Genomic DNA, 15,329 nt, shown 5'->3' on the forward strand with positions numbered 1-15,329 from the left:
TCCTTAATTAACTTTTTTTTTAAAACAATTAGGATGTACTTAAACTTATGTATTGCCACCTTAGCACAGTTTAGGATTTCTTTTTTTATTTATGTGTAGGTCCATGTCTGTCGGAGCACATGCATGTGAAGACTCTTAAAGCCACAAGAGGGCATCAGAGCCCTGGCACTGGTGTGACAGGTGGTTGGGAGTCTTGTGACTGGATGCTAGAAAGCAAACTCTCAACTTCTGGGAGACCAGCGAGCATCTTCACAGTTGAGTCATTCTTCCAACCTTCAAATTCCTTTAAAAGCGTTTCTATAAATGCCAGCAATGCCATCGCCCGACTGCTGCAGTCTAATAAACAGAGCACCACCAAATTATAAAATTAATAGTGACAGGAAATACCTGGTCCATCCGCTGGGCCATCTCTTTATGAAGTTGCTGAATTGCATTTTTAGCTGTGACATCCTGTGCTACTAGCTGATCTTTGGAAGCTTTAACTTCTTTATTCAGTTTCTCTATTCTTAATTCTAACTGTATAAAGAATGATTTCCAGGTTATAATTTTATAGTTGCACCAAATAAACAAATGATACCTTAATTAATACACAACACACAATGCAAGAATGTAAGATCTAGACTATTCTCCGCAGGTCCCTCACAAGCTTTTTACCCTTGTAAGTTTGGCTTACAACTCAGTCTTTCTTTAAACATGTAAAAGTGCAACAAATACATATCAAAACACAGGAAAATGAAGGTGTGCTTGAACTTACTGTATTCTACAGCTGTCTGCCGCTGTTTTCATTAGAGCCTTCTAGATGGACAGGAGGTCCACTCCAAGGCTGCATCCCCTACTGTCTCACAGCACCTTTAGTTGGAAGTGCATCTTATGATGCTGACATAAAGGAGGAAAGGCCCAAGATACATTTCTCAGAACATATCAGTGCTGAGTTCTTCCATTAATGACAGGACACTTATACGCTGTCCACAGAAGGAAAGTAGGTCAGAAAAATCTAAAGGTTTTTGCTTTGTTACCAACCTAAGCACTTACCTGTGCATCCATGCAGAAAAGACACCATAAAAAAGGGGCAGCAGATACCCTGACATGACCTTCACAGTAGAATTCAGCAAACCCTGGGGATGAAGCCGTGCTAACACCTAAGTGAGAAAGTGCCCAAAGCCAGACAGAGACACTAGGGTGTTACTACTATTAACACTTCTTCCCTTCACTGGTAAAAACTTAAATAGAGCCTTTTTTTATTATTTGGGCAGAAAATGTGCTATATTTGGAACAGTTAAACATATCATAATTTATACAACACAATTCAGAATAATTCTAACAATTTAAATATGAAGCAGTTTCCTCCATTTGAAATGGTTTAATGTACTTGACTACATGGTTTGTTTTTTTTCCAGGAGTTTATAAATTTAAGTATAGTCTTGGAAGACTTTTGTTTACCTGTTTAATTGTGTTCATATGCTGTTTCTCTGTTTCTGTTCTTTTTTTTCAGTTCTTCCCTTAAATGGTCTTTTTCTGAACAAATATTTAAGATAAGTTCCTGATGATTCTTATTCTCTTTAATTAACCTAAATTAAAAGGGAAATAAGATATGAAATATTATCTAACTATAGATTAGATATAGACACCTACAATCAATACTCTCAAGTAATCTTTTTATAATAAAATACCAGATCCGATAAGAACCCCCTATGCCTAATGATGCCTTCTCTGAGCATGTCCTCACCATTGAGTGACTGAGTCTGAGGGTAAACTGCCTCGCAGCCTGTCTGTCACTAGAAGTAGATGAGAGAGAAGGTAAGAGCAGCCAGCTTTGTTACAAGCTTAGGTACTCACACTCTGTTGATTAACACACCAGATTATAAAAAATTCTCTGGCCAATTAGCTCCATTAGGCAGGTACCTTACCACTGGGTCACACGCACAGCCTTAACTCGTTTCTTTGATAGTTTTTGTTATTCTTAGAAGTTATGTACACATGCCACACAGACAACTGTTCTTAGGAGTTTAAGTCGGGTCACTGAACAATACTACTGATCTATGAGATAACAATAAAAAGGGCGGAGTATTACTTTCCAGGATCTAGAAAGTAGATAGAGGAGATTGATCGTGAGGGTACAACGTTCCAAGTTCAAACAAGTGCTGGGGAATTTAATGCACAACCCAGTGGTAACAGGACTGGGTGTGTAGCAGAGCACATGCCCAGCATGTTTAAGTCCTCTAGTACAAGACAAGGAGAAGAGGATGAAAAAAAAGGAAGAGTGGGCAAAGAAAAGAATGAAGGAAAGGGAAGTAAAGAAAGGGAGAGAGTGGGGTATACAGCAAGACACAGACCCAGGAGGGAGAGAGGAAACCAGGAGTTTGTGAAGAGTGTATCTTAAGGGTTAGGACACAAACTAACTAACTATATGAGAGGATAAATAAACATAGTAACCGATTTGAGTGTAGAATCATTTCACAATGACAATATATTTGTCATTTCACAATGACATTTGTGCAAGGGGAAAACAAAAGAAAACTTAGCAAGTGGGGATGAACACATAATCAGACATCTGGGAAAAGATATATTTATGAAATTTTCAATAAAAGGAACTGAAACGTTAAGTGTTCTTTATAAAAAATTAAATGGAGGTAAAAGTTAAGAAAAACATCTAGTTATTTACCTGAACCAACATGTATTTTATTTAAAATTAAAAGTATTATATGTAAAACAAAAGATCAATGCAGGTTACAATACACTTACACAAGAGTAGAGCCAGGCGAGAGCACTGTCTGACTCAGCTGCTGTCCCCTCTGCTAGGCAGACAAAGAGCTTGTTTGTTTTTTCCCCTAATACTTTTTAGTTAAATCCAACAACTTGCAGCCAGATGGTTTCCAGAAACAACTGATAAAACTTCTGAAGCCAAAGTCAGAAGCTTGGATCTGTAGATATTTGCATTTGACTCAGAACAACTTTCTTAATGTGCCTCAGGTACCTCACATACCTCAGAATGAGTCAGAGTCGTAGATGCTGCATATCTGTGAGGATCCCATGAGTTAACATGTGTGCCAGTCACATAATTAATAGCCTATGAGATTATTAATGTATTCATCTTAAAATGTTTAAGTGCTGCATAAACTGTGAAGATGAGGAAGTAGGAAAGGGCACCAGAGATAATCATGTGTGTGTGTGTGTGTGTGTGTGTGTGTGTGTGTGTGTGTGTGTGATGGGGGGTGATCAGAGCGGGTCCAGATTGTAGGGAGTGAAGAAGTTACCCCAAGCCTAGACGGGCTGGAAACACAAATGTCTGAAGCTGAAAGCAAAATGTAGGAACAAGTCAGCAGTATTCCGAGTTAGGACCTAAGTGAGCAGGGGTGCTCTTGAAAAGGCACTGGAGTCTCACAGGCATGTGATCCCCAGACCCACACAAAGGTAGACAGGGGACAATGTCTCCAAAAACCTTCCTCTGACTTGCACATGTCACACCCCTCACATACGTCTTTTTTTTTATTATTAGAAATAATTTTTAAAGTTTAAATTTAAAGTAAAAAATACAAAATGAGTACCAGCAGATTGAAGTTCACTGGGTTAAAAACAATGAAGCGTGAGCTGCTTTAGGGCAATCTGGTGACTTTACCAGAATAGTATGGAAAAACAAAGCAGCAAGAAAAGGCAGTTCCCTATCACACAGCACTTGGAGCGGGGTCTGTCTCCCTGTAACCCTCTCCTGGCACAGGCCTCCTTTTTCTACTCTCACACTTCATTAATTAAAAAGAAAAAGAACAGCCTAGTTTAAAAGTGTGTAGTTTAGTGAAAGATACTACGTATTATTTTAACAGATTGTAACAGTATGCCCAAACTTACGTATCACTTTACTATAAAATGTTCAATAAAAATACAGAATAAATCCTATTAGAAACAGGATGAAGGAAATCAAACTCATCAAAACACTGTACAAATAGATGTTTAAAAGCAGAATGTGCTCAACTAATTCTTCTGTTCTCTAAACTGTTAGCTTCTGAACTTAAATTTCATGACTTTGAATTTCCCTTTGAATTTATTTTGACATACCTTGAATCAAAAATGAATTGCTCCCTAATGAACTTACACAATTTTTGCTGTTTTATGATAGTAAACAAGCAGCAAATATAAGCTGCTCAGTTATTTGGGGAAGCACACCAACTCTGCATGGCTGCATTCTGAAACAAAAGCAGAGAGCAGGGCCCTTTCCTTAGAGGAGCTGGTCCTACTGGAAGTGGGAAGGGAGCACTTACAGCAGTTACTTACTGTTTAATAGTGAGCTCCTGCTGCAAGTACCTGCTATGCACACACTTCTCAAACAGGGCTAAAGCATGCTCTCCTTTATTCACTCCATTTGGTACTTGGTGTTCATCTGCAAACTCAGCAGATAAGAGCTCAGATTCTATTTCTCCCAACAAATCGTCTGATGCTGAAAGTCTTTATCTCTGAAATGAGTTTCCTGGTGCAGTCTGTATCATAGAGGCTTGCTGAGGAGGTCATTGGATTACCAGCTTCTGTGGGTGCAGACGACTTTAACTCCGCCAGTATCTCTGTTACTGTGTGTTCTGGTTCACTGGTTTCTGACACTTGTTTTGCAAAGTCTCCACCAGGAAAGTCATCTATTTGTTCAGAATTTTCTGGGCATGTGTCTGTTTTAGCACAAGAATTCTCACCACTGCCACAGTCTGGAATATGGCCTTCCTGTACTTCAGGTCTGTCTACAGTGTTCATTAGTCTGACATAAAATTCTGTCAGAGTTCAATGACAATGGTCCAGATCCCGTTTCTAATCTGCTGCTTTCATCGCCAGAAACTGAGGTGCGTGAGTCGTCCTTCAACTCGGATGTTTTCCCAGGGGTTGCATCAGAAGAAATAGAGGCTATGTGCTGAGTCTCTGCCATGCTGACTGGCACCAATTCACTCTGCATTTCTTCAAATCTGCTCCTGATCTTCACTTACATCTAAGGAATCAAAATGTAAAAGTTAGACTAAGACCCTTTACACCTTTGCACACTCCAGGCATGCCCATGAAGTGTCCCCAGAGAAAAGAAAGAGAACAGCCTACCCAGAGTGGACACAACCAGTGCAGCCACCGTAGTCCCCCGCCCCGCCCCGCCCTGGGCCAGCTGGCCTCACTAGTTAAGGAGCAGAACATGTGATGGGAAGATCGGGAAGGAGAATGGCCTCCAGTTCTGTGAGCACACGCTACTGAAGCCCTTTAAGGAGATGGGCAAAAAGCCTGCAGCAAAAGCATTAGGCAGCAGTCTGAGAGCAGGCGGGCACACCTGAGCGATGGCAGACCGCAACTAGGCAGACGAGCAGCTACAGTGAAAGAATTCGGATGAAACATATACACGGGGGAAAAAGACTACATTTTATAACAGAAAAACATATGCTCACTCCAAGCTTTGAGAAAAGTGAAACAAGAAAACTGGCTGTGTGGAACCCTCAGCACTAAGCAGGAGGGATTTTGTTAAGGGTGAATTATAATAAGTCCCAAGATTTGTACAACATTTGATTTTACTGTATGAATCCTAGCACCCAGTGAGCTCTCAAACACTTGCTGACCTGTAACCTGCATAAAATAAATTAGGCTACTGCTTGAAGAACATTATTCTAGGACTGTAGAAAGGAGGCAACTGTAAGGAGGAAAAGGCCATCCTGTGTGCCAAACATGCTGCTTCTTTGGACCACCTGTGAAGACAGCAATTACTACAGACAGAACTCAAGCTCCACATCACTCCATTATTTATTACCTACCTCCAAATGACACAAATTAACACCACCGTGCTGTATATGCTTCATCAGCAAGCTGGTATTGATACTAAAGACACCAGACCAGACAAATAAATGCAGTGAACACTTGAAAATCTTAGTAATTTATTCCAAAATCTTGGAATAAAAAATAAATCTCAGGCAGGTACACTAGCTTCAAAGCAACTTACAAACTAGCTCACTCAAAGTAACTCTTTAAAAATAGAACACGTGATATGATATACAATAGCTCGCTCAAAGTGACATTTTAAAGATACCACGCATGATATGACATACTAAGTATAAGATATACTATGCTGCTGCTAATGTTAAAACCTTACGAATGTGAACCTGCAGGGGCTTTAAACATCACAGCTAGCTGATGCTCACAGCAGAGAAACACTCACTGGTTGGCAGATAAGGAATGCCTTCAGAAGAGAACAGACCTCAGGGGCATTGTGACTCTCCAGCATTCCGTTAAGTAAAAAGAAATTTTATCAACAACTTTAAGAGTCTTATTTATGTGTCATGACTTGTCTACAGAAAAGCACATCCTTTCATTCAGCTTCCTCTGTCCCCAGGGTTCACTCTTTCTTCCTCCACAGCAGGTGCGCAGTTAGCTGAGCTGAAGCAGTAACTCAGAGCTGATGCCTGGATGAGAGTTTTCAGTCCTGCACCCTGAGTTAGACACACACTTATCCTTCTTCATGCTATGCCTGTGCTATATTACAGTCTACCTGAAAACAGGTGTTCCTACTGGAGCTTTTTCCAAAGTCTTAAACTCAAGCCCGCTAACTCAATTCTGCCTCTAATGCTTGTAACTGAGCACCTTGTTCACAGCATCATGTGCTTAGTTAACAAACATCTCTTTTCTCCCTCTGCTTTCATAATCTCTTCAACAATTGTGCTCCTGCTTTTCTGACAATATCCCCTCCCTTCCACCCAACCTAAGCCTCATCTCACACCTGGAACACTTAGTTTCTTAATCTCATTCAATTCTCTTTTGGTAATTTCAAATCAAAGGGCAAAGTAGTTAAAAGAAGGCTAGATTATTTGTGACAGTCATGGGGTGGGGACAGGGTTACTAAGGGAAGTGACAAATCACCAGATTCAGAAGTGATGAAGTATGTAGTATCCTGGCTATCAAAAGGGACCAGGAGCTACCTGTGAAGTGAGCCTTCTACTGTAAGAGGGCAAGTGTGCAGGCTAGGTAGCTGCAAGACTGCTGCTATGCCTTTCCACACTTAGCTCCTCTTCTTTTCAGTCATCAGACAGACAGCTGAAGTCATGCACCCAAGACTGGCCTTTCCCTTCTTGAAAGTTTCAAGTAATGAAATCCTGTCTACACTCTGCAGTGGTTAGCCAGAGTAAAGACACAAGCCTGTCTCTCCTGGGAGGACTAGATAGACACTGCTACATCAAGCATTTATGGGCTAAGAACTGCAAGTTTTCTTCAGGGAGAATAGGATCTCCCCCCTCCACACACACACACACACACACACATACACACACACACACACACACATATACACACACACACAAAGTTTTTTGCTATTTTTTTTAATGAAATTACTGAGATTCCTGAGTGAAGTAGTTACATAAGTTTCCAAACTTGATCTCTGCCCACATTCAGAAAATGTTGCTCTTCTCCTGTAATGTCTTACTCCACCAAGTACACTCACTGTGCATACTGAGGACAACACAGACCTGCCCTGTTTTTCCTTTCAGTCTACCTAGTGACCAATTGTGCTTGAGGATTTAATTTTAATACTGTATCTTTCTTCAAGCCACCCCTATGACAAGCACAAGAACAATCTGTACATTGGAACACACTGCCTATACTCACTGAGCAGACATGGCCCTTCTTGACTCTGAAGAGGCAGCCACCTTTTAAATGAAATGTGTTCTTGCAACAAGAAATTTACTCAGAACTGAAACTCTGTAACATCAAACAATAACAGCAATAAACAGATAACCAAAGAGCTCTGTACAACACTTAAAACCAATTTTTGCAAATACTCTTCAGTGCTACACTGTGGCAGAGGAACCCACTGGCTCTGTGAAATGACCTGGGGTAGACAATGTTTAGTGGGCAGGCTGTAAGGAGACATCTAGAGTACAGAGTGTAGAACCACCAATGTATCTTACATTCTACAAGGAGCTTCATCTACATAACAACAAAACCAGCTATCTATCCAAGCTTAGAATTTGTTTTATGTATCTTATCAATTAAACACTAAATTTAAAAGACAAGTAAGTTACATAGAGTCTCTCAATATGTCAGGACCTCTGAAAAGGTCATTATACAAATCTGAGAACCATTAAGACTGCACATTTGTTTGCTGATGCCCGAGTGAACACTGACCGGGGACTGGTGGAAAAGGAGGTGTCACAGAGGAACCGTGCTTGTACATGCGGCAAGGGCAACAGCAAGGGGCATGAAAGAACTGTGCAGACAGGAACCAAACAACATTATGAGAAAGAAGCTCATCTATTCACCATTAAGTAGGGGAAGGAGAGTCAGCTGCTCCCCTACAGGCATCCCCAGGTAGTGATGCTGATGGACTGCAATTTGGATACAGTCCAAGTATTTGTTTTATTTGTTTTTTTTTTTTTTTTTTTGGGAAGGAATGCTGTCATGAAAATTATGAAAGATTAAACAACTTAAAAATAATCTATAAAAGGGGGAAAAGTAAGCCTAGGGAAGGGCTGCAAGCCTGTTTTAAATGCTGCTCAGACCAACTTCAGTCACAGATGCATGTATGCTTATTGACTACTGCGTGCGCTGCGACTTTGACTTTGTAGTAACTGTTAGGAGAAGTACTTGTAATCACAAAGTTCCTCTGGATCCCTTGCAGTCCCTGTAGCTCCTGTCTGACTGCAGCAGAGCAGCTGTAGGTGACCCAGCAAAAAGGTGTCACACCAAGCACTATCCCAACGCCTTCCATTCCTTAATGAGCTCACTCGTGTTTCTAGAAAGTCGTCCCCACAAAACTACATAAACACTGACAGCTCTCAGTACTATTTCCAGTTTCCTGTAATTAGCACTGTGAGAACAAAACCATAGGCTGCCTCACAAAACTATAAATAGAAATGAATTCAATCTATAGCTAATTGGTAACAGGTCATCAAATAAGCATCATGCAAAGGAACCAACTCAAAAATAAAGTCTAAAGTGTTCACCTGCCAAATATATATATGGGACAGCTTTTCCATGCGGACACTGTTGTCGGTACTGGGAACATGGTGCAAACTAAAACAGGCACCCTTGGGTGCAGACCTCAGGTGCAGTCTGACTAAGCTTGAGCCTGTCAAATCTTTGCTGCTGTAAAATGCTGAGACTACGGATCAGAATCCTTCCCAGTGCAGCTCTATAAAGCACACCATCATTTCAAGATAAAAGCTTGCTTTAAATCCACTGAATAATCTTGCTCAGATATTTTTATAATTTTTAAATTATACACCACTCCACCCCCAAATAATTCTAGTTGTATACTTACTTCTCAAGTTAATATGCATTAACATATACAACCTAGACCTGTGAGGTCACTTCTCCAATAGGATGGTTCCCTGTCCTTTGTAAGAAAATACAGTCTTTAAGACAGTTTTGCATATTTCCCAAAAACAATTTGAAAGCAGCATAGCTAAAATAACTTACCTTTCCTATTAGTTCTTGCAAAGCTCTAGTTTGGCATCTTAGAAGTAAAAAATTTAAAAGCATCTAACCATTATCTCCCGATAAACCCTAAATAGTACATTTTGAGACACTTTTCTAGATTAAGCTTTTAAATTAAAAAACAAAGTAGTGAAGCAGAAGAGAACCTGTGTAAGAACCTGAGTCTCCCCAATGCAAAGTGCTGACCCTGAGGTTTCACAGAAGGCACATTTCTGCACATCAATCCTTCCTTCTAAGAGAAGGAAGCTAAGACAGTTGTTTCAAAGGCTTCTAGAATTTGTTCTAGGAGGAAAACTTGAGATTCACAGTTGGACACTGTCTCCTCAGCCCTCGATCCATCACATACTGTGCTTCCCACGACATCTTCAGTGAGACAGGGACAGCTGGCGGATGCTGCACAATAACCCCCTCACCTTTGTAACAGGCAGTCACAGTCTGAGTACTTCCCACTCTAAATGGCTTTTAAAATATTAAGACATAAAATTAATACAGAAATCTAACTTGAAGCTACTTGTACAGAACTCATCAACTGCAATGAAGTCTAAGAAAGTGTCAGTATTTCTATTTAACTGTTTAAAAAAAAATCTGAAAACTGGGGTGGAGATATGGTTCAGCAGTTAAGAGCACTGGCTATTCTTGCTGAGGTCCTGAGTTCAATTCCTAGCAACCACATGGTGGCTCACAACCATCTGTAATTGGATCAGATGCCCTCTTCTGGTGTGTCTGAAGACAGTCTACTGACATATATAAAATCTTAAAAGAAAAAAATGTCTGAAAACCAAATATAAGAAAAATGGCATTAAATAAGAATTTCTACATTTACTTAAAGATTTGGACTTATGCCTCAATTTGGTTAATTTGCTAAGATTTCGTTTAATAAAAAGAACTATTTAGCACTTACTACGTAACCCTACAGTGAATGATCAGCTCATAACGGTTAGCATTATCCTAGGGTTTGTTTCCACTCTTGGTGTCTATTGCCCCTTTACCCAATAGCTTACGTCTTAGGGGAAACAAACTCTCTGTAAAGCAAGTTCAAATGAGTTTGAGATGGTGTAAAGTTACAGTAGCATTTGTAAGTCTAAATTATCCTATTGATGCTTCTAAAATAAATGCTAAATAAAACTAAATATTGTAAGTGAAGTGATGTTTATGAGGAAAATCAAAATTTGACCTTAGTCACATAAAGACAAAAAAAATAAATAAATAAGAAAAACCTTAGTCTTATTAGTGAATAAACAAACCAGAATTTGAAGTTAAATATACTTTCTTTACATGAGCTGAGTAACTTTTGTAAACCAGGGTACAATGCTAGCACCTGTTGAGTGGAAAGACAGTTTTCTAAGTAAGGCTGCCGTGCTTCCAGCCGTCACTGCCTTCTTTAATGAGCTGGCTTGACTGTTCTGTTTATTACACATGGCCACATAACTATAAACTGACTTTCAGAACTGAACATGCTAAGCAAGCAGCAGCAGCCCCATTGCCACTCTGCATGTCATCAAAGGATAATTCTTTGGTTCCTGTGTGAAGAAATTAAAGGTTTATAAGTGGTCCCTCTTCCTCACACAGCCTTTCATCCAAAACACCAGACTTAGAAATGTCAACCCCTACTCCATGGAACCTGTTCTTAAAACAAACACACACCTTGAGCTTCTATTATTTCGAATTAGACAGGCCTTTAAAAAATTAAACACAGTCCATGCATCTTCTGGGTGTCTTCCAAAATTATACTTACCTATTATACTGTACAAAGAAGCATTGGTTTAACAGTACAAGATTATGGCCTTCCCAAAAATCTTCCCTGAACATGGAAAAGACCAAAAAGGAAGAATAAAAGAAGTAGGCCAGTCATTACTGGTGTTTCATTTGTGTGGCCATTAATTAACAAAGAGCTGAAAAGTAGCTGCACACAGTGTACTTCATACTCAGGAGATCAGTTTCCCTATCACTTGTCTCTGGGTCCTTAATCTACTCCACAATAGCTACACTAGTTGCAAAGGCCACATCCACACCGATAAACCTAACACTTAACATACTGACTTCCCTTTGGGTGGCTGCACGTGCGCCTCTCAAACACTGTCATGCTAGTTTGTTTCATATTTTCCTCAGACAAGCATCCTGTGTATCACTTCAGAAGAAAAGTCTGACCATCAAATGAATGTGACTCAGAGTCTGATAACTCTTTCTGGTTCGAGGTCACGTTTTCACTATATTCTTTTCTGACTCTAACAAACGGAAGTGGCAGGACTGAAACTCAGGTGTTCTGGGTACAAACCCGGGTCTCCTTAAACAAAAATCGAGATGCGAATATTTAACAAGTTACGAACTGTTATCTGAGCCACCATTCTACCCGTGCTGTTTCCCTGCGATTGCTACTTTGAGAATACGTAGAAGGGGAGAAATAAATTTGAAATGACTTCCCTGCCAAGATTCATGAAATCCACTGGCATCTCTGGGAAAGTCAAACGCTGCTGCCCGCATCTCTGGAGATCCCGAGCTGGTGAGGCGGGGGAGCGGCCGCGCTCCAGGCACAGCCCTCAAGGGCCCCGCCAGCCCCGTTACGTCCACGCGCCGAGTCGCGTACCGCCCGGGACTAGCACCTCGTCACGGCCACGCGCGCGGACCCGCGCCCGCCGAGCCCCCGGCACCCGCCATGGACGCCCCTCGGCCACTCACCGTCCGTCGCCCAGTCCCGGGCCGCACCCTAGCGAGGCCGATGGAGCTCCGGCTCAGGAGAAGGCGGACCCATGGCGGCTTCTAGCCGACGCGGAGTGGGTGAGGAAGTCACCCGCGGAGACCACAGCCGATCCCTGGCTCTCGGCCGAGGTTTTCCTCCAAAAACCCCTGCGGAGCTGACACATCAACAAAAATGGCGGCGATGCCGAAGCCAGCGCGGCTACAGCTGAGGGGGCGGGGTTCCTTGAAGGAGCCAATCAGCGCGGCTCGGACCGCGTAGCGCTAACATCTGGGTGGGCGTGGTTTTTGAGGCACCTCCTCCGGCCCCCGCGGTTTCTAGAGGAACCCGCCCAGCATCTCGGCGCCACCTCCACTCTCAAGGAGGCTGAAGCAAGCTGACTTGGCTGTAGCAGGCTGACACACTGGCCCTTGTCCAGTTGGGCCACTCTTTCCCTTTCCAGCTCCAAGCCGGTGCTCTCTGTCAGTAGGAAGCTGCTCACTTTCTCCCACACCCTTTGACCGGTCATCTAATGAGTCAGTGGCATAAAGTAATAAAAGAGAACTCGAGATTGTGGCTTCCCGGTTCTAATGGTACAAACTTTGCACTGGCCATGGGTGAGCCAAGTCCTTAGGAGCAGCTGATGTGGGCATTCAAGCATTCATCCCTGGGAGAGCTCTGCAGGGTTTCCATAATACCCTTGACCTAGAATCTGCTCGCCGCTCCCGGTTTACTAGTAAGCTGTTGCTGTGCTCCATGCAAAGAACCGTGGGCTGGGTATCCCATCTGGTTGTATGAAGGGTGTATATTATAGTGACTAAGCCCACTTACAGGAGGTAGGGAAGGTGAGAAGCTTTAGTCTGGAGGTTTTGCAAACCATCTCTGTTCAGAGAAAAGATGTTTTGAAGTCTTGAACCGTGTAGATATAAGTCATAAGTGAAAATAGTTTAAAGAGTCACCTCTAATGGCAGGTTTGTAAATCAAAACATGTTACTGTTAAACTACTTCCAAAATATTGCTAAGGAGGAAAAACTTCAACATGGCATATTACTAACCCTCTGTCTGTTTTTAATCAGGAAATGACGCCTCCCTCCTCAAATTAGTGTAATGTATTACAGCGCATTTGAGAGTCAAGGTGCTGTGGTGATTTTATCTGCTCCTACTGTTAGAAGTAACATTAGCGTTATATCTGAAATGTCTTTCAGAATTTATAACTAGTAATAAAGTGTATTAAGTATGTCTTGGAAACTAAATTTTTAATCAGAAGAGAGAAGAAATCCTTGTGTAAAAAGCCAAAGAGATAAGATAGAAATGCTGCAATCCGAAACTCTAACGGTTCTTTGGAAAGTCAGTTATGTTGGAAGGTGTTTTGCTGGGGCAAACATGTGAAGGAACATTTTGTTAAAGTGGACACAGGCGTGAAAGGCTAAGGCAAATTTGTGAAGCAAACACCGGAATGAGGATGGTCTGCTAAAGCAAAGGCTGAGGCTTGGCTGTCTCTACTGGGTAGTGTCACTGTGGCCGACTCCTGTCTGCCATGCCGATTCTGCCCACCTGGACCACCGCTGTGCCCATGAAATGTTTGGACATGAACGGAGCTGCTCACCTGTGAACTCAACCACGGATTTCCATACAACACAGTTGGGATTAGCTCCAAAGAGCCTTTATATGCAGGTCCAGTTCCTCGTATCCTTTCTTTTCCACTACCTCTGGTGGGTGGTGGGCTAGTAGGGAGGTTAAAGCGTTTAAGAACCATCATTAAAAATAGGTTTAAAAAATTAAAGTTATAGCAATCCTACATTTGGATTTATAAATACCAAAATAAATTGGAGATTTATTTTTCACGAAGAAGTCAGTGCTACAACATTTGCCTTAGCATGGGCAAGGCCTGGGATTCAGTCCCTGGGGTGATGGCTGTCAACTGAAAAGCATCACTCGCAGCCTAATGCATACCCTTTGTCTCCACATCTCCATTTCCCATCAAATGATCGTGTACTGAAAAGTTACAGGGTGTAGCTCCAAATTTGGAGCAAGAAGTGTGTAAAATAGCGTAGGACATATTCTCTGCAGAGGTGGGTTTGGCATCAAGACTTTCTCCCACAGCACATTGTATAGAAAGGGGAAAACTTTACAGGGCAGACATGTAATCCATGTCAGTCATATGATGAAACCTGTTTTTCATTATCATAAATCATATTCACGAAATGTATCAGACAACATCATGCAATAAAAGTGTGACTCTGCCTCTGTGGTCTTTGGAACAACTCATACTCCACCCCTATCAGAAGTGCATCCGACAAACTTCACGATCATGGGGTATGCTTCCAATAGCCCTGATCAGTGCTCCTGGAAGCTGCCAGTCAGGAGAGGCTGCCTCAGCCACGGATGGATAACTGAATGCAATGTTGGATTGCGGCTCAGGAGACGTAGAGCAGCAGGGCAGGAGTTTGAATAAACCATGGGCTTCAGTTAATAACAGCAGTTTCAAACGTGTTCATTGAAGGAGAAACTGATTGTAACTTCATCATGAGAACTCTTTTTATTCTAAAAAGGTAAAAAGCATTCAAAAATTTATTAAAAATGAAAAAGACAATGTCAGGCATGGTGGCTGGATGAAAAAAGAGAAAAATAAACTTCAAAGGGAAGGACATGAAGGCTCCTAGGTATGGTGTATGAGAAGGTTTGTTTATCATAGAGATGAGGGAGAGCAGAGACAGACATCTAGGAGAGTCCGGAGTGAACTGGATCCTGAGCTGGGCCATGTGAGGAGACAGGGATCAGGAGAGCCAGGAGACAAAAGGGTAGACAAAAGACTGGAGAACCCAACATGGCTGGATTAGAAAGGGAAAGGCAGCTGGGGGGAAGCACAGCCCAGGCCCCTGGGCTGGAGAAGTTTAGTGACTGGGGACCCTGTAACAGGTAGGGACTGAGGGTTGCTGAGCGAGTCTATCTGCCAGGTCCAGTTTGATATATTCAACAGGCACCTCAGCCATTTGTCCCGGGTTTGAGACATAACAGTAGTCCACGCCTTTAACCCTAGCATTCCAGAGACAAAGATAGGTGGTTGACTCTCTCTGAGTTCACAGACAGGCTGGTCAACATAGCAAGTGACAGAGGCAGGTGGGTGTCCGTGTGTTCAGGGATGGCCGGGTCAACATCCAAGTAACAGGCCAGCTAGGGATTACATTACGAGATGCAATCTCAAAACACGGAAACTGAGTCCCAA

General features: G+C 42.0%; 1 pseudogene across 1 annotated transcript in view; it reads right to left on the reverse strand.

Annotated features, from left to right (window-relative positions):
- The window catches only part of LOC308416186 (coiled-coil domain-containing protein 186-like), a 30,649-nt pseudogene extending 18,383 nt beyond the window's left edge, over positions 1-12,266 (reverse strand). The window contains exons 1-4 of the transcript in view: positions 12,106-12,266; positions 4,267-4,960; positions 1,441-1,568; positions 388-516 (exon numbers count right to left, since the gene is read on the reverse strand). The product of the transcript in view is annotated as a coiled-coil domain-containing protein 186-like (transcript). The remainder of the gene's footprint in view (positions 1-387; positions 517-1,440; positions 1,569-4,266; positions 4,961-12,105) is intronic.
- Between the last annotated feature and the right edge of the window lie 3,063 nt (positions 12,267-15,329).

The sequence above is a fragment of the Micromys minutus genome, assembly GCF_963924665.1.
Source record: "Micromys minutus genome assembly, contig: SCAFFOLD_248, whole genome shotgun sequence".
NCBI classification, from domain to species: domain Eukaryota; kingdom Metazoa; phylum Chordata; class Mammalia; order Rodentia; family Muridae; genus Micromys; species Micromys minutus.